The sequence below is a fragment of the Chlorocebus sabaeus genome, chromosome 16, assembly GCF_047675955.1.
Source record: "Chlorocebus sabaeus isolate Y175 chromosome 16, mChlSab1.0.hap1, whole genome shotgun sequence".
Lineage (NCBI taxonomy): Eukaryota > Metazoa > Chordata > Mammalia > Primates > Cercopithecidae > Chlorocebus > Chlorocebus sabaeus.
In genome coordinates this window covers 68,087,982-68,112,673 of record NC_132919.1, presented here as the reverse complement: position 1 = coordinate 68,112,673, position 24,692 = coordinate 68,087,982, and the positions used below count along the sequence as shown (strand labels likewise).

The 24,692-nt window shown below is 48.7% G+C and overlaps 2 pseudogenes; one reads left to right on the top strand and one right to left on the bottom strand.

The window, feature by feature from the left end:
• The first annotated feature begins 14,292 nt into the window (after positions 1-14,292).
• On the top strand, positions 14,293-14,666 carry LOC103243357 (large ribosomal subunit protein eL42-like; annotated as a pseudogene).
• A 1,174-nt stretch (positions 14,667-15,840) lies between these two features.
• On the bottom strand, positions 15,841-18,356 carry LOC103243356 (histone-lysine N-methyltransferase NSD3-like; annotated as a pseudogene).
• Positions 18,357-24,692: the final 6,336 nt, after the last annotated feature.

Below are 24,692 nucleotides of genomic sequence, written 5' to 3'. Positions count from 1 at the left end.
TGAGGCTCATCTCCCCATCAGTAAAGTGGATACTGCTGAAGATGTGGTCTTTAGAAGCGTTCTCTAGACTGTAAGCCCTGTGCTTCCTGGTTATTGCCTAAACAGAGATAACATTGAGTTTCTCGTCACCTGGGTGTCATTGAGCTTCTGGTCATTGTAAGATGGGTGACCGAGCCAAGGGCATCAAACATCCCAACTAGGCTCAGTTTTCTGCATCTCCAGGGCTATCCCAGCGTTAACCACATATGAACCTTTAATCAGAGTTTGCAGAATAAGAGAGAATTGTGTCAGAGTACGAATGTAGATATTATCTTGTTTTAGTCATTGTTACTCTAAGGGACCATTCTTGCTACAGGAAAATTGCACAAAACCCAGAAATTCATTGACTCTTTCTCCTAACCAAGGCCTAAAGAGCTGGTATTAGACATATGTCAAGGCCAGCCAGAGGCCCAAAGCCTGTTTCCCAGGGTAGGACTGTCCTGGCCTCCCCCTCCTTCACCCCAGGCTCCACCCCAGGGAGCTGAAGACCAGACTGGGTATAGCACTGCCGAGAAACCGAGGAAAAACCCACTGGGCTCCTCTCCCACTGCAGGCTGCCCATCCGGGAGGGGAAAACTTGTCACTAAATCAGGTTCAGTTTTGGTCACTCTCTTGGACTGGACATTCCAGCATCAGAACTGAGATGTTTCTTGTGACTTAAAGTGACTTCAGGACTCTATTCTACCTAGGATTGGGCAGAAAAGTTACGGGCCTGTGGGAGTTCCAATTCAGAAACAGGGGAGATCACTCTCTCACTGAAGAAAGTCTAAAGGAAGGTAGGAGACAAAAATAAAGTTGTGTTTTGATGATCCTAGCAGCTCTGCTTGTTTGACATGCCAGTTATACCTGCTGTCACCGTAGTTATGCGTTAGGGGACCCAGATGTCTGAAGTGATATCCAGAAGGCTTCTGAGGGGGGTCCCTTGGCTAAAAGTGTGAACTAAACCCTAAGAGCCTGCCCAGGCTATCAGTCCCAGTTTCTAGGTCCACTGTCCCTGAATCTCACTGCTTCTTCCTTAGGCTGCTGGGAGTCTGAACACTTCCCCCTGCTGACACCCCTCCCCCATGCCTCAACCGTGGGAAGGGGGGGCCCTTAAGCAGTAGGGCCAAGCCCTGTTCAGCCTGGAACCAAGTTCCCATCAACAAGGTGGTCTGGGCAGTGGCCAGCCAGAAAGCAGTAATTACTGTCGAGGTGCAGGGACCCCAGGTGGGGCCCCCACCTCCCACCTCTGTGTGGACAGTGAATGGGCCTGCCCCTGGGTAAGACGGTGTCAGCAGGCGCCTGCCCACCTCTTGCTGGGTTCCCAGGCCCCTAGAGCCCTCTCGTAATAGGAGCCATTTGCCCTGTAACCAGTGGGTGACCAGATTTTTAATCTTGGAGACCCCTTGGATCCCAGGCGGGAAGTGGGATTTGTCAAATGGGGAGGGGAGGGGCTGTCTGGGAATGCCAGAGGGGGTTGTGCTGGGGAAATATGTCTCCTTTCCATACAGTCCCCTTCCCATACCTCCAGCTTCCCCCTACCCCACAAGTCAGCTCTGTAGCTCCTAGGAGGTGTCTCCAACATGCTTAGCTGTTGAAAGTAAATGAATGCCCGAAGTTGAAATCTGAATGGCTTGTTTTGCACTAACTCAGGTGCATGCCAAATAGGGGTGTCTCTTTGCTTGATCCTAATCCTTCCTCCTCCGAAATCCTTTCTGGCCTGCTGCCTGTCAGCAATTGCCCTGCAAACACCCTCTAGCTGGCCGCGGGAGATGCTGTGTTCTTGGCTGTCAGGGGTGAGAACACTGCACGTTGCCTACTCTCTGCCACAACTCACTGTGTGATCTTGGACAAATCACTTCCCTTCTTTCAGCCTCAGTTTCAGGAGACTTGGCACTTGCTGGGTGCCCAATGTGTGCCATGTTCTTGACATGTATGGTCCCACACAACCTTGTCAATGACCCTGTGACCTATGTCTTCTCATTCCCAGTTTACGGGAGAGAAGATGCGGCCTGGGAGAGGTGTAGCAGGTGTCTGAGGCCACACAGCAAGTCACCCAGGGCCAGGATCTGAAGCTCGGTCTCTCCAGTTCCACTGCCTGGGTGCTTTCTCCTCCACAGCGACCTTCAGGTCATCATGAGGAGCCTTTCAGACTAAAGCCAGAGAGCTGGGATTCCAACAGTTCAGCAACCCATGCTTTCTCCTGAGCAGCCGCTACCTGACCACCTAGCGCCTTTCCACTAAGGTCGCTCCTTCCCTCTCCTGAAGATTATCCTCCTGCCCCTCTCTCCCAAACATCTGTGGTGTGCACCTGCTGCCCAGAGTTGAACTTTTTTTTTTGTTAGAGACAAGGTCTCACTGCGTCATCCAGGCTGGAGTGCACTGGTGTGTTCATAGCTCACTGCAGCCTCCAACTCCTGGGCCCAAGTGACCCTCTCACCTCAGCTTTCTGAGTAGCTGGGACTACAGGCATGCACCACCATGCCTGGCTAATTTTTAAATTTTTTGCAGAGACAGGGTCTAGCTATGTTGCCCAGGCTGGTCTTGAAATCCTGGGCTCAAGCAATCTGTCTACCTTGGTCTCCCAGTGCACTGGGATTATAGGCATGAACCACCATGCCCAGTCCTCCAAAGTTGAACTTTTGAGACTCAGTTTCCTTCTTGGTAAATTCAGGCTCCTAGGGTTGATAAGCTCAGGTGCTACCTCCTCAAAGACATCCTCCTTGGCCACATCACGTGACCTTTCCCAGGGGCCAGATTCTTTAACATATTCATTTGTCTTTTATCATGTTTCCCCGCTAGAAGTTCCATAAAGGGCAGGGGCTTCATCTGTTTTGTTTGCCGTCATATCCTTAGCACCCAAAATTGTGCCTGGCACATATAGTACTCGGTATGTATTTGCTGGGTCAATGAGTGAGTGAATTTATACTAATAACAGCAGCTGCCATTTCTAGAGTGTTTACCACATGTTAAGCACTGTGTCAGTCTTAACCCACAGGGGAAGATCAATTATTACACCCATTGTACAGATCAGGAAACCGAGTCAGGTTAAGTAACTTGCCCTAAATCCTATAGTCTCACTTGGAACTTCTGACTCCAGTGCTCATCAGAATGCATTGGCAACCCAAAGGTCATTTCCAGCTCAGGTGGCTTCTATCGACAGAGCTCATCCTGGCCTTTCCAAGAGCCAGACCTCCGACATTGGTGGAGACCTGTGTGTAGCTGGCCTCTCCTGGGTGTCTTGTCCCAAGTACAGAGACCTGGATCCTTTCCTGCTCATGGGCAACAGCCCAAAATTAAAAACAAAAGCCATATTAAAAAACAAAACCAACTTTCTGCCTTAAAATATTGTGAGCCAGGGGGCAATTAGCAATTATGCTGTAGTTTATTATGAGAAGATAGAATTCTAATTGGACTGATTTGAATTCCACACACCTCCACAGATTGTTTTGGGAATTAAGGTATCAGTTGTATCGGTAATTATGGTTTACCATTCAATTACCCCCCCACAGAAAACTGTTAAATTGTCTGTGACGGGGTTTAAATTTAGCTCAGACCTATGTCCTATGAAGACTGCGCGAGTCAATACAAGCCATCCGGAAACCACCGGGTGCCCTGTGCCAGGCGGTAATTAGGGGTTGAGGTTTCCAAAGTTTTACCTGAGACAGCAGGGACAAGTGCCTGGGCTGGGAGTGCTCACGTGGGGGGCTTGGACACTCCCCCAGCACAGTGCTCTTGGCTCCTGCCCTGCGTTGCTGGCGCAATAGCTGATCATCTGGAAGACAATGTGGTTTCAGCCGCAAGTGACATTTGGTGAGGTGCACCAGCAAAGAAGCCCTGGGGCAGTGAGGAACCATGTAAAACTCAGGGACATTGTAATCAGACACATCTGGGATTAAATTCCCGCCATTCCACTTAGGGAGTGAACTTGAGAGGGCCACTTAATATCTTTGAGCCTCTGTTTCCCCACCTGTCAAATGGGTACACCTCCTGCCTCACGCACGGGTTATTGTGAAGATGGGTGGAGAATAATAATGGTGACAACAACCATCTCTGGTGCCCTTGTAATATGCTGGTCTTTCATTTGTATTTAATTGCTACGACAAGCCTATGAATTGAGGAGGAGAGCTGTATTGGGAGGATTGTTTGATTGGAACCCGTAGACCCTGACTCCAACCTGGGAGTTTACTGGAAGGGTAAGGAGGTGCTCATAGAATGGAAGGGGAGGCTGGAGAAGGGGCTCAATACAAACAGGCTCCAGTGAGTACATGCAGGCCCCAGGAGCTTGACCATCATGTTCTCCCAGACACTCCCAATGAGACAAATGTGCTCTGAGAGTCTCTCCCATCCCCCGACCTCTCCACTCACAACCCTGGTTATATTACAGGCCTGCCCCTTGGCTCTACGATGGGGGTGGCAAAAGGAAGTTCCGTCCAAAGAAGAGGGACCTGGATTTTCTATTCTTCAAGACACTATGAACAGTGGCAAGAGGAAATTGGGGTGCTAGAGAATGGATACTGAGCATAATTTTTATTATACCCATCTATAAGGCCAGGAAATCAAGGGTCAGAGCTGGTAAGCCATTTGCCAGCAAGTGGCAGAGATGGGATTGAAATCCACACTTCAGGCTGGGCGTGGTGGCTCACGCCTGTAATCCCAGCACGTTGGAAGACTGAGGTGGGCGGATCACGAGGTCAGGAGTTCAAGACCAGCCTGGTCAACATGGTGAAACCCCGTTTCTACTAAAAATACAAAAAGTTAGCTGGGTGTGGTGGCGGGCGCCTGTAATCCCAGCTACTCGGGAGGCTGAGGCAGGAGAATCGCTTGGACCTGGGAGACGGAGGTTGCAGTGAGCCAAGATCGCACCATTGCACTCCAGCCTGGGCGACAAAAGCAAAACTCTGCCTCCAAAAAGAAATTCACACTTATAGAAATGATCTTCCTTCTTTCAGCCCCAATCTGGGCTTTTCCGGGTCAGAACAGAGGTTGTATTCTGGGGTCTCACACAGATGCCTGGCACCCAGACAGGGTGGAAAAGCCTCAGGATGGAGAAGCAGCTACCCTCACCCAGCTCCCAGAATGAGCCAAACAACGTAGGAACATCTCTGACCTTACTGTGTGCGAAATGCAGCTGTCAGAACGAGACGGCAGGGAAGGCTTGTTGCCATGACATTGAAGAGTTGTCGAAGTTGTCAGATGTTTGGGGCTGGTTCTGAGGCTGTGAAAGTGTTTCCCCCTTTCTTACATCCACACCTTGGCTTCTGCGGTTTCTTCCACCTGCAATGAGGTCTCCCTTATCAAGGTTTTTCAACTCTACACATTCTTGAAAGCCGGAATCAAAGTCCACTTTATCTAAGAAGCTTTCCTGAGTCCTGACCAGGGCAGGCATCTTCCTTCCTCTGGCCTTACGTGGTTTGCTCTCCTGACCCTGGCTGCCTTCTGCATGGCTGGGAGCTTATTTTCCCACCTGCCACCACAGCACAGTGCTGGGTCCAGACATCTGTGTTAATACAGGTCCTGTGTTAAATGGAACAAAACCCCCACCGCAAGAAATTGCATTTTTCTTTTTTCTTTTTCTTTTCTTTTTTGAGATGGAGTCTTGCTTTGTCACCCAGACTGGAGTGCAATGGCATGATCTCAGCTCACTGCAACCTCTGCCTCCCAGGTTCAAGCGATTCTCCCGCCTCAGCCTCCCCAGTAGCTGGAATTACAGGTACCCACCATCATGCCCGGCTAATTTTTGTATTTTTGTAGAGAGAGGGTTTCACCATGTTGGCCAGGCTGGTCTCAAACTCCTGACCTCAAGCAATCTGCCCACCTCAGCCTCCTAAAGTGCTAGGGTTACAGGCATGAGCCACTGCACCTGACCCAAATTGCATTTTTTTTTTTTTTTTTTTTTAGTGTTCACTACATGCCAGATACCTTACAAGCATCTTCTCTAAATCTCCTAAGCCCTATGGGGCGGGCACTATGGTTATTCTCTGTTTTATAGATGGGAAAACTGAGTCCCAGAGAGGTTAAATAACATGCCGAAAGTCCCATGACTATGAAATGGGGCAGCTGGGATCCAAACCCAGGTGACCTAGGGCCAAACTCTAAGCATGAAGCTGCTCTGCTGGGTGCCCTCTGCACCTGTCCCTCTAAATGGAAGTGCCTAGAAATGACCCAGCCAAAAGCAGGAGACTGTGTTTTATCATTTCAACAATGCTCTCTGTCCATAAAAAGTTCTATGCAGCTTGGCCAGTTCCTTTTTCCTGAATACAAAACTACAAAACTAAAAATACAAAAATTAGCCAGGTGTGGTGGCTGTAATACCAGCTACTCGGGTGGCTGAGGCAGGAGAATCGCTTGAACTCAGGGGGCGGAGGTTGCAGTGAGCCGAGATCATGCCACTGCACTCCAGCCTGGGCGACAGAGTGAGACTCCGTCTCAAAACAAAACAAAACAAAACAAAACAAAAACAAACAAACAATAAAAAACAAATTAGATGGACGTGGTCGTGCACAGGTGTAGTCCCAGCTACTCAGGAGGCTGATGTGAAGGGATCACTTGACCCAGGAAATCGAGGCTGTAGTAAGCTGTGATCACCCCACTGCACTCCAGCCTGGGTGACAGAGTGAGATCTTGTCTCAAAAAAAAAAAAAATTTTTTTTTTTAAAAGATCAGGGTAGGGACAGGGACTCCTCCTGCTCCTTCTGGCACCATCAGTGGTTGAACACACAAGCTTTAGTTCAAATCCATACTCTTCCAATTTGCTAGCTATGTGACCTTGAACAAGTTACTTAACCCCTCTTATCCTTAGTTTCCTCAACTTCGAAATAAAAATAGTGCTTGCCTGATGGGGGGAGATGATGGATATAAAGGGCCTCATAGAGGGCTTGGCATTTACCAAGTGTTTGAGAAATATTGGCTGTTTTTATTCAAGGCCTGCTCATTGCTAGCATGAGCTCGCTGCAACAGCCACCTCTAGGCCTCTTTTGCTCCCTATATTCCAGCCACACCAAGAAACCATGATGGCCTGAACCCTCTCTGACTTTGTCGGGCCTCCATGCCTTTATCATGCTGTTCCTTCTGCCTGCAAAGCCTTTCTCTTTTTTCAACCTCCTTGAGTCCATGTTAGTCCCTGCTAGATGGTTACTTCTCTGTGATGCTGCTCTAACTCCTTAGCAGCCATGCTGCTCTCTTGACCATTCACTAGAGCCTTTAATTCAGCCCCAGCCACAGTAAGGATTAAATGGGATGATGTCTGAGAAAGCCCATGGGCAAGAACCTGGCATGGGGTGGTGCCCCATAAGTGATGAATGGAGCTGGGGTTGCTTTCTCAGCCAGTTGCTTGGCAGGGGCCTGGCTTCCTCATCTTCACACGTCAGTGCCTAGGGTAACACCTGGCATACAGTGAACACACTCTCAGTAGCTGTTAGACATTTGTCTTTTGAGGGGCTTCTCAGCCTCCCACACTGAGTGTGGGATTTTTTTTTTTTTCTTTTTGAGACAGAGTTTCACTCTTGTCGCCCAGGCTGGAGTGCAATGGCGTGATCTCGGCTCACTGCAACCTCCGCCTCCCGGGTTCAAGTGATTCTCCTGCCTCAGCTTCCTGAGTAGCTGGGATTACAGGCGCCTGCCACCACGCCTGGCTAATGTTTTGTATTTTTAGTAGAGACAGGGTTTCACCATGTTGGCCAGGCTGATCTTGAACTCCTGACCTCAGGTGATGCACCTGCCTCGGCTTCCCAAAGTGCTGGGATTACAGGCATAAGCCACCATGCCCGGCCTAGGGGTGTGGGGTCTTTTACTGAGTAGGCCTGGTGGGGGAAGTCAGGGACCCCACCACAAAAGCTGGAGAGGCCACATCCTCCCACCTCCATCTGGGGTTAGACATGTGACCCAGGCTTGGCCAATCGGATGTTCCTCCCACTTGCCCAGAATTCACACTGAGCAATGGTCTTCATGAGGGGTGGTAGTGATGGCTAGCAGGAGCCAGGCTGGGCAGTCTCCCTAACCCACCTTCATGAGACTTGAAACTGGTTGGCGTCCTGTCCCCTGACCTCCCTTGCCCGTTCCCATCCTGGTGCTCTAGCCTCCCTATGGACATCTTTTGCTCATAAATATCCTTCCAATTAATTGCTTTGCTGCTTCTTAGCTAGTGTTGGTTTCTGTCACTTGCAACCAAGAGCCTGTTCAGGTGCAGGAAGGGTGGAATTAACAATGGAAATGGATCAGCACATGTTTCTGAGCATGTGCTGAGAGGCAGGCCCTGGGCTGGGTACCATGGCGTTCAAATGATGTGTAAGATATGGGCACTGCCCTGGGGGGATCCATGGGGAGACAGACCATGCATGACATCATGAACAAGACCACATTGTGAAGTAAGGCTTAGCTGGACCTTGCAGACACCCAGAGAAGATGACTTTGAGCCCTCATTGGGTGGTGCCATCGCAAAGTACAAAATGAATTGGGTTGTAGGAACTGGAGGCACTGGGACAATATTCCAGATTAGGGATTGAGCTGAAGGGGTTGGAAATGGCTGAGTGGGGTGGTGGAAAGGAATGCCTGCTAGTACTCAGTTGTCTTAGTCTGCTCTGTGCTGCTGTAACAGATTACCACAGACTGGGTAATTTATAACAAACAGAAATTTATTTGGTTCATTGTTCTGAAGGATGGGAAATCCAAAATCAGGGAGCTGGCATCTGGTGAGGGCCTTCTTGTTGCATCCTAACATGCCAGAGGGTGTCACATGGTGGAAGGGCAAAGAAAGGGAGAAAGGGAAAGAGAGGGAGCAGGAAAGGGCAAACCCACTCCCGTGATAATGCGCTCACTCATATCATGCGGCATTCGTCCATCATGAGGGCACGGTCCACCTCCCAATACCATCACAATGGCAACTAAACCTCAACATGATTTTGGAGAGGATAAACATTCAAAACATGGCAGCAGCGTTTGTGGGAAAACATAAGCCAAAGCAAGAAAAGACCAGCCTAAGAGTGAGTGGCTTGGCCCCTCATTCTACATTCATTTTCATCCAGTGGGGCCCAAGGGCACATACCCATTACCCATCTGGGCAGTTCTCTTGAATGTGAATGTGGGCTTCTGTTTGCACATGGAGCTAAGGAACTTCAGGGAAGAAACCATGAAGGACCTCTTGAGGCTGAGGGCTGGCACCAGCACCGAGATCTCCCGGCAGCTGGAACAGTGATGACTCCTCTGTCCTTGCAGGCAGGGCACCCAACAGGGTATGACTGTCACCTGAGGGGAGAAAGCCAGAGGCACAGGCCCAATCCTGGGCCTGAGGTTGGCAGTTTAGGTGGAGAGGTGATTCTGAGTGTGACACCCTCCAGTGATAAAGCAGGGGGCTTCCCAGCAGCCCCTGGGGAAGCAGGCTGCATCTCTGGAGACAGGAGATGTGTGGAGGCCTGAGGGGCAGTAGAAAGCCCTGTGTGTCCGGGTCAGGGCTCTCCTTGGCAGGTAATGGTTTGTCCCAGTAGTTTTCAGACTCCCCATCCTGCTCTGTCCTTCTCTTGTCTGATGCTCAAACCTGTCACTCCCAGGTCGGCCCCCACCTTACTGTCTACCCCTCAGAGTCCCTCCTGCCAAGGGTACCTTCTGTCCCACATCTCCATGGTGCAGCCATGGGAGGAGGACTTGGGAGCATAAGAAACTCCACCAAGTTGGGGCTGGGCGTGGTGGCTCATGCCTGTAATTCCAGCACTTTGGGAGGCCGAGGCGGGTGGATCACAAGGTCAGCAGTTTGAGACCAGCCTGGCCAACATAGTGAAATCCCATCTCTACTAAAAATACAAAAAATTGGCCGGGCATGGTGGCAGGTGCCTGTAATCCCAGCTACTCAGGAGGCTGAGGCAGGAGAATCGCTTGAACCGAGAGGCAGAGGATGCAGTGAGCCAAGATCACACCACTGCACTCCAGCCTGGGCGACAGTGAAAGACTCGGTCTCAAAACAAAACAAAACAAAACACTCCACCAAGGGCTTTTGGGTCCTAGGGACAGCAATGATGTGGCTACTCCAGCCAGAACCTCAACTTGTCAGTAAAGTTGGGATCCATCTTCCCTAAGAGATTTGTCCCCAGAACACACGAGTTGCTACAGCAGAGGAGAAATCAAGTGTGTTTTCTCTCTGGTCAATTGTCCCCTGAATGTGCTTTCTTCCTACAGTGTTGTCAGAAAAGTGAAAAAAAAAAAAAAAAAAAAAGTCCACGATGTCAGCTGGGGTGATACCAAAACAATTGTGGGAGGAACAACATCCGCAAATTGAATAGTGTGAAGTGTGGACAGAAGATGTTTTGTCTTTAGCCTCATCTCTCAGACTTGATCTTTGTAAATAAAGAAGGTTCCACCAGAGCCGAAGCTGGCAATGACTTGAGAAGCAGCTGCAAGGAAGACAGCCTCTCCCGGGGTATCACCTGGGGGCACACACCAGCTTCCCCTCCTGAGCCTCATCAAGGGGTTAGTGCTGCCTCTCGGGAAAACACAAAGATGACAAAAAGCCAAAGGTGCCAATAGTTCCCATTCAGTATGAAAGCTGGCTCAGCAAATCACGCTATTTCAGGGCCTAGGGTGGGCCAGTTCCCAGGCAGCCCTGGCAGGAAGGACTCTGAGAGGCGGACAGTAAGGTGGGGGCTTGGGAGTGATAGGTCTAAACATCCGATGGAAGCAAAAGAGAGGACAAGGGAAGAAGTCAAAAAGTCCAGGAAGCCTATCCTTCCAGAAAGCACCAACACCAGGGTGAGGTGGATCCCAGCACCCGCACCTCTGAATGCCCTTTCCCTTGCACCCCTATCCAGCCACCACTCAGAGCTGCCCCAAGCACCTGTTCCTCTGGGCCCCAAGGTGACACCCTTTGTATGTGTATAGGAAAGTACAGTGTACACATTTGATTAGTTCCTTCTTTTACACCCACAAATTATCAGAGACAACCCTTTTGGAAAGCAATTTGGCAATAATATCAAGTGACATAAAGATGTTCGTAGCCTTTGGCCCAATAATCTTCCTCCTGGGAATTAATCCTAAGAAAATAATTCACAAGGAAGAAAGGACCATTTTATATCTACAAAGACATTTATTGGGGTGTTATTTATGATAGGGAAAAACTGGAGACACCCTCCCCAGCCAACATAGAGGGATGGTCCTATAAATTATGATACATCCATCCAATGAAATGTTACCCTGCCAGTAAAAATGGTAAATTGAAAATTGTGTAGCAACAGGAAAGAGTGTTTAGAAAATAAAAGCGTGTGAAAAAAAGGAGCACAGGATTGTCTATATGCTGTGATCATGGCAATGCTGACAAATCCATGTATGTGTAGATAGTTGTAATGTTACCTGTAAGGCACGGGAAGGCGGATGTAACTGTGCTTCAAATGTTCTTTTCCATGGCTGTGGAGTCCTTCTACCATGAAATCATTTTTGTAAAATCGCAATTTGTCACCAGGGGTTTTGACTTTCCTTATTGCCTTGAGGGAGGTGGCAGAGGCAGCACATCTCAGACCAAGCCTCGGTTCCTCCCCCTACCACCCACCGCTGCCCCTAAAGGAAGACGCTGCAGCCTCCCCAGTCCCCATGCCAGCGTCTCCCACTTTTCTCTGAGCTTTCGGTGGCAGACAGCGCCTTGGGCACTTTTTCATGCTCATAATTCAAATTACCTGTTTAAGTCGGTCAAATGAAAAAATAGCAGCTCCGCCCCCACGCGGGCTGGCCGGGGCGCCTGGAGCGCCAGGGCGGCTGCAGCGCGCTCTCCGCGGCCGTCGGCCCTGAGCTCATTTCCTGGGGCGCGCGCGCCGGGCTATTTCAGCCTGGCGCTGTGCAAACAGGACAATTTACTGCGGCCAAAAGGGGCCCAAATTACAATCGTATCACAGACAAATATCCGCCACGCCAGGTCTCCAGGGGCCAGGAGGGGCCTCTCTCCCAGCGCGGGGGGCGGGCGCGGGGTCAGGCGGGTCCGCGGGGCTCGGCTCGGCCTCGCAGTGCCCTGATCGGCGTTTGCCAGCGAGCTGTGCCTGCTCCCTGCAACAGGAAGGGGCCCAGCTCCCCCGGGCGACCGTTCCTATCTGGGTTCTCGTGCAGAAAAACCTCATCTCTTCCTGGGGATTTTCTCTTGATTTGGGGTCCCCTTTTATTTGGTTGCTTTTCTGCACTGGGGATGAAAACACTCCTTCATCCAACCACTTCAGGGCACAAAGTCATATCTCCTCGTTCAGAAACCTCATTGCCTATCCATCACTCTTTGGGAAAAGTCAGAATCCTTAGTCTGATGGTCAAAGACCCGTCTTGGTCCAGTCCACCTGTCCAGAGCCAGCCCCTGTACCCAGATGCTCCAACCACGGAGAGCACATCAGACTTTCACAATTTTATCCTCGACAGTTGCCTTTTCATCCTGCCTGAGTGTTCCCTTGTTTTTTTCTGTCTAGTGAGCTCTTATTCCTTCTTCAAGACCCAGATACATCTCTTCCATGAAGCTTTCCCTGACTTCCCCTTTCCCTGCCTGACATCTGCCTTCCAAGCAAAGTCAGCCCCTTTCCCTTCCTAGCACCGTGCAGAGGTAGATGGTACTTCTCACATCCTGTAATTATTTGCTTGCATGCCTATGGTACATCGTACCATTGCTCACAAATATTTCCTCTTCCTCTCTGGAGAAGGATTCCACTTCCCTGACCCATTGGCCTCACTCAGGCTTGGCCACTTGACTGGTGCTGGCCATTGAAGTGGGACATGTGAGTTACTGGGGAGCAGAAACTTTCAAAGCCAAGCATGGCTCACTTTGTTCTCTTCCCTCTGCTGCAAGGATGGCACTGCCCCAGCCAGAAACCATGCTGCCAGCCTGGTATAGGAGTGGAGCAGGACACACATAAGTGTGAGAGAGAAATGAACTTGACCTCAGTGCTCCAGGCCCCTGGGACCATGGACTCATTTGTTACTGCAGCATAAACTAGCTGATCTTGACTTCAGCTTCTGCCTCTCTTTCCTGCCTTTACCTTCACAAAATCAAGAATCTGATCTTACTGATAGTATACAGCTGGTCTTCAGCCATGCTCTTTTTTTTTTTTTTTTTTTGAGACAGAGTTTTGCTCTTGTAGCCCAGGCTGGAGTGCAATGGTGCGATCCGGGCTTACTGCAACCTCTGTCTCCCTGGCTCAAGTGATTCTTCTGCCTCAGCCTCCCGAATGGCTGGGATTACAGGTGTCTGCCACCACGCCTGGCTAATTTTTGTATTTTTAGTAGAAACGGGATTTCACCATGTTGGCCAGGCTGTCTTGAACTCCTGACCTCAGGAGATCTGCCTGCTTCAGCCTCCCAAAGTGCTGGGATTACAGGCAGGAGCCACTGCGCCCGGCCCCGAAGACAGATCTTAATCATCTGATTTCCCATCCATTAATTCAGTCTTTCACCAAGGATGTATTGAGTGCTAATCATGTGCCAGGCACCATCTGATGTGCTGGGGACAGAGAAATAAAACAGATAAAAATCCCTGCTGTTAATTCTAACCTATGGTGACAAGAGGCAGATCCGTGGCTGCCTGGGGTGGGTGTGGGGGGAAAATGGGAGAAATGGGGATGACTACTACTTTGGGGTAGTGGAAAATGTTCAGTATCATGGTAGTGGTGGTGGCTGTACAGGTATATATATATCCGTATACATCCCACAGTTCAGAATTGTACACTTTCAATGGTAAATGGATACAGTTTATTATATGTAAATGATCCCTCAATTAAGTTGATTTAAAAGAACCTGGCCGGGCCCAGTGGCTCGTGCCTGTACTCCCAGCACTTTGGGAGGCTGAGGTGGGAGGATCACTAGGTCAGGAGATAGAGACCATCTTGGCTAACATGGTGAAACCCCGTCTCTATTAAAAATACAAAAACAAAAAATTAGCCGGGCGTGGTGGTGGGCGCCTGTAGTCCCAGGTACTCGAGAGGCTGAGGCAGGAGAATGGCCTGAACCTGGGAGATGGAGCTGGCAGTGAGCTGAGATTGCACCACTGTACTCTAGCCTGGGCAACAGAGCCAGACTCCGTCTCAAAAAGAAAAAAAACAAAAACAAAAACAAAAAAACCTTGCCCTTGTGGAGAAGCATTCTACTGGGGAAAACAGACAATAAACACATACATAAATAAAACCTATGTAAGAAAGGGGTAAGTGGTGCTCAGAAAAATAGGACAAAGGATCAAAAGTGCTGGTCGTTGCAATTTAAAATAATGGGGTCTGGAACCTCCTATATACTTCCGTTTGCGGCGCGGCTTCTTTCTTTCTTCCCCATGCCGATATCGCTCTCACAAGCATGGTTAACGTCCCTAAAACCCGCCGGACTTTCTGTAAGAAGTGTGGCAAGCACCAACCCCACAAAGTGACATAGTACAAGAAGGGGAAAGATTCTCTGTATGCCCAGGGAAAGCGGCGTTATGACAGGAAGCAGAGTGGCTATGGTGGGCAAACTAAGCCGATTTTCCGGAAAAAGGCTAAAACTACAAAGAAGATTGTGCTAAGGCTTGAGTGCGTTGAGCCCAACTGCAGATCTAAGAGAATGCTGGCTATTAAAAGATGCAAGCATTTTGAACTGGGAGGAGATAAGAAGAGAAAGGGCCAAGTGATCCAGTTCTAAGTGTCATCTTTTATTAAGAAGACAATAAAATCTTGAGTTTATGTTCAAAAAATAAATAAATAAAAATAATGGGGCTGGAAAACCACCCTGAGAAGGGCCAGTGGAGCTATGCCCAGCCTGTGGTATCCTTCCTCAGGCAGGGGACTATACCCCCAGCTTACAAGCCTTTTCAAGGCACCTTCAGGGTTTGAGCCCAAAATGCACTGCACATTAAGTGTTATTGATGGGTTTGTGGAAATCTGCTCTCCGTCAGGCTCTGATGAAACTTTTCTAACAGGAGACTGAACTCAGGACTGGGCATGGCTCCCTGCACATAGTAAGTCCACAGCAAATGTGTGTGGGGTGAATACTGTCTTCTTTATCCTCCCTTTTTCTACTCCAGTCCAGGTAGACTGTGTATCTACCCACCCAATTTTGCTGTTTCTGGCACCCTTAGTGGGTTTTGCCTGCTCCTCCTGCTTGAAATCATTACCCAGAGGTCTGTGTGTCAGCTCCAGAGAGATGTGCCTGGTGCTCCTTTATCTCAATACAATTCCCCCACCCCCAGGCTCCAGGGGAAATCCTGAGCTAACTTTGGTCTTTCCTAAACTCCACACTTCCCTTTGGGCACCTCTTTCCCCATCCTCTTTCCCCATTGCGGGGCTCTCTTTCAGAATTTGCTTTTTGTTGTTGTTTTTTGGCAGATGTGCACTAATCATGCTTTATTTAAAAACAAAAAAATTGGCCGGGGGCGGTGGCTCATGCCTGTAATCCCAGCCCTTTGGGAGGCCAAAGTGGGCAGATCACGAGGTCAGGAGTTCGAGACCAGCCTGACCAACATGGTGAAACCCAGTCTCTACTAAAAATACAAAAAATAAAATAAAATAAAATTAGCCGGGCGTGGCACGTGCCTGTAATTCCAGCTACTCAGGAGGCTGAGGCAGGAGAATCGCTTGAACAGGGGAAGCAGAGGTTGCAGTGAGCTGAGATTGCGCCACTGCACTCCAGCCTGGGTGACAGAGAGAGACTCCATCTCAAAAAAAAAAAAAAAAAAAAAAAAAAAAAAAAAAAAATTAAAAATAAATAAATAAAAACAAAAAACAGTCCATGTTGAAATTGATGAGTGTAAGTTAAATGGTGGTTTTTAGGCTGGACCCATGATTTAAGCTGTACCCATCCAGCTCAAACTGAAAAAAAAAAAAAAAAAAAAAATCATTTGAATGTTAAAGCAATTGTTCAGTGTCTTGAAGAAGAAACCAGGCAGGAAAATGCCAATAATGATGATTGGCAAAATCAAAATCGAAAACAAAGAAACTGTTTATCAAGCTGCCAACAGACAAAGAAATCTTGCAGGGAGACTACAAGTCTGGAGTTTCTGGGATGAAATTGTATAGGAATGTCAGTCTACAGTTTCCTCAACCGCTGTGAAGACAGAGCTGTCACTGAATCTGACAGAGCCGTGCACTGCCCAGTCTGCCCACCCTTCCTGTAATCTGGTCTTCACTGCAGCCTGAGGAACTGTTTCAACCTGCTCCTTTTTTATCTTCTTTGACACAACCTCAGTGGACTTCTCTGATTCAGAACGAGTTCTAATTGATCTTCTCTGTTGCTTCTTTTCTGCTAAGCCTGTAGAACCAGATGTTGCTTCAAGAGATGATATATTCTACATTGGCTTTTCATTTCTCTGGTTTGGTCTAGAAATTATAAGCCTGTCTTGCCCCTTGACACTTACTTCTGTTTTGTTACCAATTCCCTTTGTTGAATAAACAAATTGATTAATTTCCCATCCTCTGTAGCATTCTGAAGAGCAAACACTTGTTCAATTTTCACAGCTGGAGACATGTTACACTTCTGCAAATCCAGGCTCCCTTTGTGCATTGTAATGGAAGCTGGTAGGATTTCCTTGCTGCCACAGTTTTCCAGGTTATTTTACCAGGAGGTGGCTCTTCCTCGTCTACACTTATGCGCCGCCTCTGGCTGTGTCTTCGAATGTCAGTACTTGAGAGTGAGGAGGCCATCTCCCCTGCATTGGTCTATTCTGGCTGAGTACAAAGCACAGATCTTGGTCATCAGGTTTTTTTTAACTTCGGCTTTGGAGACAACATTCTTTTTTTTTTTTTTTTGAGAGGGAGTCTCACTCTGTTGCCCAGGCTGGAGTGCAGTGGTGCGATCTCTGCTCACTGTAAGCTCTGCCTCCTGGGTTCATGCCATTCTCCTGCCTCAGCCTCCCGAGTAGCTGGGACTACAGGCGCACACCACTAGGTCCGGCTAATTTTTTTGCATTTTTTTTTAGTAGAGACGGGGTTTCAGTGTGTTAGTTACGATCTCCTGACGTCGTGATCCACTCTCCTTGGCCTCCCAAAGTGTTGGGATTACTGGCGTGAGCCACCGCGCCCGGCCCCAACATTCTTTTTTGCTTGGGATAAGCCGTCTTCAGGTTGTTTATCAATATAGATAAAAGTATGCTGTTCTATTCTTTCTTCTCAAGTCATTTTCAATGCTTTCTCTGCATGGGCAATGCCAAAATCCCATTGAGCATGTTCTCTCTGAGGTCAGGGTTTCCGAATCTTTTGTTTCTCAGAGTGATTGCTGGCTCATGTGGTTGCCTCAGCCAGTAATTCTTCATACTGCTTATGATCTTTATACTCCTGTACCCATTTTTCATGAACCCACGCCCTCTCTGGCTGTTTGCTAAAACACTGGACATGATATTCTCGGGCACCTCTTGTGTTAATTTTGAAATGAACTTCAAGCTGGGGATCACCTGAATCCATACAAGGTCACCACGGATAGGTTCCCACCTTGGACCACACAAGATCACCAACCTGAAATTTAACATCAGTAGACACTTCTGTTGTTGGAACAGAAGATAGTATTGGCTGAACTGGGGCTTCCTTTTTTAGTACTGGATCTTCCCTTGGTTTTTCTGATATGGTGTCAACCCTCTCATTTGGTCTATTTTGTTCCTCTGGTTCTAATTTGGGGATTTTGTCTGACTTGCACTCTTCAGATCTTGATGAGTCATGCTTTTTGGATTTTTTCCTCTTTTCTTTTCTGCTTTCATGCTTTGACTTCTCATGTGCTCACTTGCCCATACTTCATTTAAAAGGTCTCCACAAAGGGAAGATTTGAACAATTCCCTGCCATTCTGGATAGTTCTGGTTATTTTTAGTTTAACTTCAGGTGAGCCAGTCTTCTTTGGAATCACAGTTTGTGGTACTAAAGGAGGGGAGTGGTGGCTGTGGAGGGGAAGGTTTTTCTAGAATTTCATGTGGTCTTGTGTTTAGAATTTCTGAATGGTAATAGTCAGTGGAGCTAAAAGTTTGTAACTGCACCAAAGCCATTGGCTGACCCATTAGGATATCGATTATACGACTGGTATTTGGTTTGAGTTTCATACATGTTGATTGATGGTAGGTAGCCATTTGTGAGTGAAGGAAGATGTGTTGTAGGTGAGTACTGAAAGCTTTGCTGCAAGGTAGCTTCGTATAGTGTCTGGCCACCATTTTCAGCAATGTCACTGTTGTTATCAAAGGCATCCTCCTGATGGATGCTGGTGGAGTCAATGAATTGAGGTGGTTGATGAACTGTGTTTCTCATGATCCCTCGCATGAAAGGGAAAGAGAAATCCATTGTTCTGCTCCAGCATTCTTAACTTTCCCTTTCTCTCATCAGGCCTTCAGTTTGTCCCGTTCTAACGCCCCGGCCGTGTCAATGCAATCACAGGAGGGACACGGAGATTGAGGACGGCCACAGCCGGGCCAGGCCAGGCGTGCTGCGGCAGGAGGAAGGCTCGGGAGGTGGGGTGCGAAGGGGAGGCCGAGAGACGGGGGTCGCCGCGCCCCCGCTGCCGCCAGAGAGGAGCCTACGTCTGCAGCCCGGCCTGGGCAGCAGGGTCCTCGACGCTCGGCTGGGAAATCGCACGCCTCTCCGCGGCGACCTGTGCACAGCCCCTGGGCCTCCGCCTCCGTGCTGGCAGCCGTCGCAGCGTACAAAGCCCCCTCACCCGGACTCTCGGGGTGCCACCGCCAAATCCTCAGCCCTTCATTAGCCGTGGCGCCTGCCGGGAAGCGCAGTCCCGGGTTCGGGGCGATGGGGCCCAGGAGGAAGCGGCGAGTCAGCGGGGCGGAGGAAGCGGGGGCGCGAACCACGAACGCCAGCGGCCGCGAGGGTCTGGAGGACAAAGGAGAGACTAGGCGAGAGGGCTTATTGCTTTTTTTTTTTTTTTAAGACGGAGTCTCGCACTGTCGCCCAGGCTGGAGTGCAATGGCGCGATCTTGGCTCACTGCAACCTCCGCCTCCGGGTTCAAGCGATTCTCCTGCCTCAGCCTCCGAGTAGCTGGGATTACAGGCGCGCGCCACCACGCCCATTTAATTTTTTGTATTTTTAACAGAGATGGGGTTTCCCCATGTTGGCCAGGCTGGTATCGAACTCCTGACCTGGTGATCCACCCGCCTTGGTGTTGTTCTTTTATAACTCTTTTTACCCTCGCACCAAACTAGCATTTAGGGGAAAAAAAGAAAAATCAACAAAAACAAAACAACAACAACAAAACCACCTCTATCAGTCATTTACACGTTAGTTGGAAATAATTTAGACCAGTGTGTCTTTTCTTTGCAGAACACATTCAGTCCTCTCTGATTATTAGAAGGAAGGTTCACCTTTTGATCTTAAAGAAATTTCAGGCTAAATTTCTGGGTAGGGGATGTATTTCAGGTTCCAGGATCCCAGAATTGCTCTGCACGAGTCACAGCCATCCTTCTTCCCTGCAGCCTCTATTGGCTGCACTGTGTCTGCTGTTCCTTTAAGAGTGGTTTTGGCAGAGGCCAGGCTGAGCTCTTACTAGCTCCTTACAACAGAACAAGCGAATGTGAAAAGTCTTAAACATTCAGCCTTCTGGTCAGAGGAAATCCCAAAATCAGCATGGCTCAGGATTTTAAGTGCCCCATAGAGTGTCCAAGAGAAGAAACCTAGGAGTCTAGGGTCTTTCAAAACCCCTAAGTTGAAATCTTTCATTAACCCTTCCTGGCTTGGGATTTTAGGCAGCCTTTTGGAGGCCTCCCTTGCCTGGGGCACACTTGGCCATAAACCCATTCATTCAGCCCTACTGATTTAGTGCCCATTATGTACCAGGCAGAGGAAAAGTAGAAATGGTACAATCTATCTTCAAGGGGCTCAAAGTCTGCAGGAAACAGGATGTGTTAACAAATCAGAGCACAAGGGTGTGCTGAGTGTTGTAATAGCAGTCTGGTTTGCTGCTGAGAAAATACAGAGGAGGGTACCACCAGGGAGCTTCTATGAGTTGAGCTGAGCCTTGAAGGTTGAAGAGGCATTCCTCACATAGAGAAGACGAAATAGTGCCCTGAATATATACTACGAATGAAAACACCAAGTACTTACCAAGCTCAGATTGGTACATACATGAATAGAGTAGGTGAGTAAAGTAGCAGGGATTGTTGGCAGTGGTGGGAAAGTGGAAGGCCCTCATCCTGCCTACAGGGCTTCTGCTGGAAAGACAGCCTGGCCTAGATTCAGCCTCCATTTGCCCCTTCTGCTAGGTGCTTTTGTGTAGTGCACAACTCACACAACCTCACATGGCTGCCCTGCCCGGCCATCAGCTGCTTGTTGCCACACTGAAAAAGAGGGTTTGGTTTTGCCTCACTTTGCTTTTTTAATAGAAGCCAGAAACTTGAATTTTTATGTAAAAATTTCCAATTTGTCAAATGCCATTGAAGTGAAACAAAAATCCAGCCTCAGGCTGGATCCACCATAGTTTCTGGATCCACCATAGTTTCTGGATCCACCAGAGTTTCAGTTTGCAGCGCTGATGGGAACCAGTGCCCTGGGCACATGCTGCTGTCTCTCCTCCATACCACACAACACAGTCCTTTGCTGAGATTTGACAAGGGAGACACAATCACAGATGAAACCCCCTATAGCTGCTGCAAAGCCCTTCAGAAAGGTGAGACTGGCCTCTGAACCAGAGGAAAGCAACGTGGGGCTGTACAACAGCAGTCAGCCTGTGAGACTGATGGGTAAAGCTTTAATTTATCGGTGCACCTTGTTCGGAGAAAGCTTCCCTGCCCTCTTGGCTGCCCCCACCTCCAACCCCTCCTGTTTTGCTAATGATAAATGACAAGCAGTGGACATTTATTAATTAAACCACCCGCTGTAGCCAGTGGCAAAACCCAAGGCCACATGCACGGGAAGCATTCAAAGCATTCCGGCTGCCCCTGCCCAGGGCGCAGGCCCCAGGGTTATCCTTTGCTGGTGAGAGCAGGCCACGGCGGCCACGGCCTCACACAACGGGCCTTCCTAGGATCTGTCTGGGTTCTGGCTGATAAATGGAAATCACCTCCATGGGCCACACAGTAATTAAACTCCTGGCATTCTTTTGACAAAAAAAAAAAATGTTCCTCATGGGACATTCCCACAAGCTGCTGAAGGTCTGGGACCTGCAAGTGTCCAGCTGATTACCAAGGAGTTTTTGAAGTTGGCCTTGACTGAGGATCAAAGGAGGATGGGAGTTCAGGGAATGAGGGTGGAGGTGGGAAATGCCTTAGAATTAAGTTGATCATGGGCTGTTGCGGTGGCTTACGCCTCTAATCTCAGTGCTTTGGGAAAATCACTTGAGCCCAGGAGTTTGAGACCAGCATGGGCAACATGGTGAGACCTTTTCTTAACAAAAAATTTAAAAATCAGCCTGGTGTGGTGGCACATGCCTGTGACCCCATCTACACGGGAGGCTGAGGTGCAAGGATTGCTTGAGTCCAGGAGGTTGAGGATGCAGTGAGCTGTGTTTGCACCACTGCACTTCAGCCTGGACAACAGGAGACCCTGTCTCAAAAAAAAGGTGATCATTTGGTGGTTTAGCCTAAAGCACCCACATTTATTTTCCCAGGACTGAGATGGGCAGAGAGATAAAAGCAGGCCTTGAAGGCTCATTTATTTATATTTCTATTGTTTATTTGTTCACTGATGTACCCCAAATACCTAAAACAGAGCCTGGCACATAGTAGGTGCTCAGTAAATATTTGTTGACTGATTAGCTGGAGATGCGTTCATGTCAATTCTTAACCAAAGCGGTAATCAGGAGAAATTCCTAATTAAGGTCCTAGAACCAGTGGCTTCTAATTGTTTATTGCCACAGGATTGTAAACACGTTGAAGATGAGGCCAGTGTCTTACTCAATTGACTGTCCCTAGAAGCAGGCACGATGCCCAGCCTAGGGCCTACACGCCGTGGTTTCTCAACAATATCAATTGTCTGAATGACTCAGGGGTAAACCATTTTTCAGTGCTGAGTCAGGCAGAGCCCCACTGGGACGTGACCTGCACACACTCTGGCAGTCCCCTGGGTTGCAGTGGTAGCAGCAGCAGAGTCATAAAGCCTGGGTATCAGAGCCACAGTGGATGTCACAGCTGGAAAGGTCTGAGATCTCAGCCAGTCCCTTGCTAAGCAGAAAGAAGAAATGAATTAGCTACAAATCTTGGGGTCTCTAAAAATGCAGCTTCATTTTTCTCTGTTTCTCCTAGAGACTCCCCATTCTGTCCAACTGCCAAAACCATTTATTTATAATCCATGTCAGCTGAAGTCAGTCATGTCAGACTTAAATTCAATCTATTCCAAATTGCCTCAACTTCCCTTGTCAGGGCATCTACTTAGTTCTGGTGGCTTCTGTGCCATAGGAGGGGAGCTAGAGGAGGGGGAGAGCTGAGCCATGGTCATCAGTATCTGTCTTCACTAGCCTCTTGGGCATGGTCACCCCATTTTGTTGGTGTCTGCTATATCCACATTTTTTTTTTTTCTGTAGTAATTAGCCCACACACTCTGTGTGCTCCTGACTCTGCACCTGAGGCCTTCTCAGCCCAGCAGGCCCTACCCAGCACCTTCTAGTGGAAGCATTGGAAAACCAGCTGGACCCTCATACTGTAGGGACCCAGGAAGGCTCTGATTGACCTTGAGTGCCATGATAGAACAGAGTTTCACCCACGCAGGGTTCCTGATGGACAGTGGACACAGTCTCCTTTGCACTCGTATTTTCCCAACCGGTTGGGAGGATTCTGTTGGTGCCCACCCCCAACCCCATTGCGATCTTTGTCTCCCTGGTGAGCTATGTATGTGCATGATGGGGAGGGTCTCCAGCAACAAGGAAAGAAGTTACATTTGTCCATTTTCACACTGCTATAAAGGAATACCCGAGACTGGGTAATTTATAAAGAAAAGAGGTTTAATTGACTCATAGTTCCGCATGGCGGGGGAGGCCTCAGGAAACTTACAGTCATGGTGGAAGGGGAAAAGGCATGTCTTACATGGTGGCAGGTGAGAGAGAGTGTGTAGGAAGTGAAGGGGGAAAAGCCCCTTATAAAACCATCAGATCTCATGAGAACTCACTCACTATCACCAGAACAGCATGGGGGAACCACCCTCATAATCCAGTCACCATCAGCAGCTCTCTCCCTCAACACCTGGAAATTACAATTCAAGATGAGACTTGGGTGGGGACACAAAGCCTGACCATATCAGAGGTTGATCTTGCAGCATTTTATTCCCTGAATGTCACATGGGGAAATGGGGTCAAGAAGGTGGAAAAGACTTGCCTAAGGCCACACAGCATGAATGAGTGGCAACATTGGGCCAAGAGCCTGGGACTTGATAAACCTCCCCTGAGCCCTCCTCCTGAACATACAAAAATTAGTCAGGTGTGGTAGCAGGTGCCTGTAGTCCATCTATAAAATGAGGGCAGAAATAGAGGGTGGGAGGTATGGTAACCATCTAGAGGCAGTGGCTGGGACTCCTAACCCATTCCTTGATTCTGAGTCCCCAAGGGCCAGTGGAGGGGCATCAGGAGGTGAGACAGGACATGCAGACAACCCCCCTCCAAGAGATGTCGTAGAGAAGTGGGTTTCAGACCATGGGGTGTGGAAGCACCTGGAGAATAGGTGAAAATGCTGATGCTTGGCCCCACCCTGAGGGATTTGGGTTCATCTGGTCTGGAGTGAAGCCCAGGCATCTATGGGATTTTTTTTTTTTTTTTTTTGAGACAGAGTCTTGCTCTATTGCCCAGGCTGGAGTGCAGTGGTGCTATCTCAGCTCACTGCAAACTCTGCCTCCTGGGTTCAAGCGATTCTCCTGCCTCAGCCTCCTAAGTAGCTAGGATTACAGGCACCTGCTACCACACCTGACTAATTTTTGTATTTTGAGTAGAGACGGGGTTTCACCATGTTGGCCAGGCTGGTCTGGAACTCCGAGACTTAAGTGATCCGCCCGCCTCGGCCTCCCAAAGTGCTGGTACAGGCCTGAGCCACCGTACTCGGTCAAAAATGTGTATCTTTAGATGAGCTTTTAATAGAGTTCTTCAAATACCCAAAAGAGTAGGGAAAACTAGGATGCTGAAGATGAAATAAGGGACTAGGCAAATAAATCATTAGGGAAATTGGCTTCAGGATCATGGTATTGTTCCCCACAGTGCTGGGCAAGTTACTTGTCCATTCCCAGTTTCAGTTTCCCCCACTTGAAAAATGGAGCTAATAAAATTGATTTCACCGGGCATGGTGGCTCATGCCTGTAATCCTAGCATTCGGGAGGCTGAGGTGGGTGGATCACATGAGGTCAGGAGTCTGAGACCAGCCTGGCCAATGTGGTGAAACCTCATTTCTACTAAAAAAAAATACAAAAAATTAGCTGGGCGTGGTGGCGCATGCCTGTAGTCCCAGCTACTGCGGAGGCTGAGGCAGGAGAATTGCTTGAACTTGGGAGGCGGAGGTTGCAGTGAGCCGTGATCACACCACTGCACTGAGCCTGGGTGAGTGCAGAGTGAGAGAGACTGCCTCAAAAAAAAAAAAAAAAAAAAAAAAAAGATTTCACAGTGTAGTTGTGAGGACGTTGTAAGAGGGTGTGAGCTATGTGCCAGGTGGGTGGTAAACGTTCAATAGATGCTACTTTCCTTCCTTCCTGAGCATTTGGACCACACAGAGACCTCCCTGCTCTTGGCTTTGGCTTTAAGGAGCTTGTGGTCACTGAAAGGATTTCGCACTGGAAGTACATGCATTCGAAATGGATACCTAAGTGTATATTTTCTGGT